Genomic DNA, 3944 nt, shown 5'->3' on the forward strand with positions numbered 1-3944 from the left:
CAGGATGTTACTGATTTGTGGGACACCCCCTCCCCTTTTCTGAGTAGATCTAATGTGTTGCTTTGTCAATTAGTAAAACAGGAAGTGTCCTTTGTCTGATGCACCACTCTGTCATCTTTTATTTCTAGAATATATGCTCTTTTGTATTCTTGAAATAGCAAGTTCAATTGTACCTTTGTTTCCTGATTCCAATAAGCCCTTGTTTTTCACTGTTATCACAGAAGGCAAATGAATGCATCCACACACTATTGTGTGTGTGAACGACGTAATTACACTTTGTATGTTGCCAGCTGTTTTAAGAGAAATTTGAATTTTGACTTTATTTACAGAGCTTAGCGTTCCCCAATCTTTGGGTTAGAAGTAGTTAGTGGTAAGGAATTATTTTCAGTCATGTTCAGATTTGTCTCATAAAGGAACGTGGCTTGATCTTCTTCTGAGTTTTTTCTTTAACTTTAAAATTTTGTGTGCATGACTGTTTTGTCTACATGTATGTCTGTGTAACACTTGCATACAAGTATGGTGTCCAGGGAGGCCAGAAGAGGGTTTTGATCTCTTGAAACTGGAGTTGTAGATAGTTATGAGCCCCAGTGTGGGTGCTGGGAACTGAACTCAGGTTCTCTGCAAGAGCAGCCACACCTCTTAACTGTTTAGCTTATCTCTCCAGCTCCTAGGTGGCTTGATCTAAAATGAGATTAAACTGTGGCTGGATTGGGGGGTGGATGGGTGCACGTGTATATTTGTGTGCATGTATGTGTAGATGTTGGCAGTGTCTAGTGTCATTCCACAAGCATCTACTTAAAAAAGGGAGAATAGAAATTTTATTATGTCATGGATTCTTTGACAAATAGAATTCAGGGGGATTTTTAAATGTTATTTTTATTTGACTTTCATACATCTATAGAATGATTTCGGTTATTTTCATTACCCTCTCAGTTCCCCTCCTTTCCCACTGAAAGCCTTCTTGCTGAGTCTTCCTCCTTTCATGTCTTTTTTTGTGTATAACCCTCTGAGTTCAATGAGATTTGTTTGTAAGAGTGTGGGTAAGAGATTATTTATTGGCACACAGTCAACTTATCAGTGGCTACCCCACTGAACAAAATGGCATTCCTCCCCAACAACCATGGACTGTCAATAGTTCCTCAGGTGGGGTGTCCATCCTCTGAGCACCTCCCACGTTGGTGATGGAATGGAATGGTGATGGGCTCCATTTTGTACAGGTAACCACAACTGTGGTGAATTTGTAAGAGAGATGTCATATCCAGAATATATTTCTTTGCAGCACATCCCCCATCCTGCAACTCTTTCATTCCTTCTGCCTCCTCTTCCATGTTTCCTGAACCTTGGGGTGGTGGTATAGATGTCCTATTTGGAGACAGGCACTCTACTGCCACTTATCCATATAGTGAAATTTGTTTTATAAGTTCTGTTCCTCTCGAGACCCACTTGGACTTTCAGTAGATTTTTAGAAATTTAGAAAACCCTCATATAAACAGGAAGAAAAGAAGAAACATGTTAGTGAAGGAGCCTGAAAACAAATCAGTTTTATTTGTATTGGCCAGCTGATAAGAGAACACTGCCCAGCTAAGAAAGATACTAAGTCATAGAATCTATGGTGACTTCACCTGGAAGCTAGGGCATGGCATTCATTCATTTTGTTATCATACCTTTATGATCAAGGATAGGGTACATCACCCAGGTGATGCCATCTTCACTGAAGCTTCAAACAGAAATAGATGATCAAGAAAGAAGCTTGGTCCTGCTTCAACTTGATATGCCCTGCTTTGTTGACTCCCATGGGAGGCCTTACCCCTTTTGAATGGAGATGGAGGAAGAGTGGATGCGGGGAGGTGTAGAAGGGAGGTGCGGGGAAGGAACGGGAGGAGAGGAGGGATAGGAAATTGTGGTTGGTATGGAAAAACAACAAAACAAAAACGCCTGAGGCCCACAAGGGAATATAGGCTATCGGCAGTACACTTGGTTGTCTACCAGAACTGGATGATAAGTCCCTATTTCTGAAGACACTTTGGGAGTAGAAAAAGATATCACACTGGGGGAAAAAAGAACCTTACTGAGGGAACTTGTCACAGTTGTCAGTACCTGTCACCGGAATCATTTAGTACTTCAGCCACATTGAAATTTTCATTTGGAGAAATATGTAAGGTGGGTCTTACATTCAATATTACCTTAAAGCCAAGAGGGTTTTGTTTTTGTTTTTGTTTTTGTTGTTTTGCCTAGTCATAGTTTAGATTTGGGATTAATCCTTTGTAAACCTCCACATGAAAAGCAAGTGAAGTACCACCATGAACAGTATTTTCTATGATGAACATAGTGTATAGTATATTATTGCTTTGTTACTATAGCTAGCAATGTTCCTTTTATCTTTCCAATCCCATTTCAACATACTATACCAAAAGTAGGGGTTTAGAAGAAAAATGGAAGTGAGGTTAGGATAGGAATTCCTTTTTTTCTTGTATACATGCTTCTAATGTGCTTTGATCAAATTCAATGTAGGTTGTGAACACCAAGGTTTTTTTTCATTTTTTATTTGAATTAGAAACAAGATTGTTTACATGTCAATCCCAGTCCCCACTCCTTCCCCTCCTCCCCTACCACTCCTCCCCCCCCCAACTAACACCCTACCTATCACATATCCTTTCTCCTCCCCAGGGAGGGTGAGGCCTTCCATGGGGGGGGTCATAAGAGTCTATCATATACTTTGGGATAGGGCCTAGGTCCACCCCCCTGTGTCTTGGCTCAGGGAGTATTCCTCTACATGGAATAATAGGGCTCCCAAAGTCCACACCTATGCTAGGGATAAGTACTGCACTACTATAGGAGGTCCTGTCGATTTCCAAGGTTTCCTCACTGAAACCCATGTTCCTGGGGTCTGGCTCAGTCCCATGCTGGTATCTCAGCTATCTGGGGACCAAGAGCTCCCCGATGTTTAGGTCAGCTGTTTCTGTGGGTTTCACCAGCTTTGTCTGGACCCCTTTGCCCATTACTGGTCCTCTGCAACTGGATTCCAGTTCAGTTCAGTGATTAGTTGTGGGTTTCGGCTTCTACTTCCACCAGCTGCTGAATGAGGGCTATCAGGTGGCATATAAGTCAGTCATCAATCTCATTATCAGGGAGGGCATTTAATGTAGCCTCTCCTCTGTTGCTTAGATTGTTAGTTGGTGTCATCTTTGTAGATCTCCAGACCTTTCCGTAGTGCCTGATTTCTCAGTAAACCTAAAATGTCTCCCTCTATTAAGATATCTCCATTCTTGTTATCATCTATTCTTCCCCTGACTCAACCTTTCTGCTCCCTCATGTCCTCTGCATCCCTCCTTTCTCCCCTTCTCATTCTCCTAGCTCCCTCCCCCTCTTCTGTGCTCTCAATTTGCTCAGAGGATCTTGACCCTTTCCCCTTCTCCAGGGGACCATGTTTGTCTCTTTTAGGGTCCTCCTTGTTTGCTAGTTTCTCTGGGAGTGTGGATTGTAGGCTGGTAACCCTTTACTCTATGTCTAAAATCCACATATGAGTGAGTACATATCATCTTTGTCTTTTTGTGATTGGGTTACCTCACTCTGAATGGTTTCTTCTAGTTCCATCCATTTTCCTGCAAATTTCAAGATTCCATTATTGTTTTCTGCTGAGTAGTACTCCATTGTGTAAATGTACTCCATTAACACCAAGTATTTTTAACATTTTTTTTTTGGTTTTTTGAGACAGGGTTTCTCTGTGTAGCTTTGGAGCCTATCCTGGCACTCGCTCTGGAGACCAGGCTGGCCTTGAACTCACAAGAGATCCGCCTGCCTCTGCCTCCAGAGTGCTGGGATTAAAGGCATGTGCCACCAATGCCCGGCAACATTTTTATGTTATTATTTATCTTACATGTGTGGGTGCTTCGTTCCATGTCCTTATGTGTAACACGTGCATGCCTGGTGCCTACAGAGGCCTG

This window comes from Cricetulus griseus, chromosome X (assembly GCF_003668045.3).
Source record: "Cricetulus griseus strain 17A/GY chromosome X, alternate assembly CriGri-PICRH-1.0, whole genome shotgun sequence".
NCBI classification, from domain to species: Eukaryota; Metazoa; Chordata; class Mammalia; order Rodentia; family Cricetidae; genus Cricetulus; species Cricetulus griseus.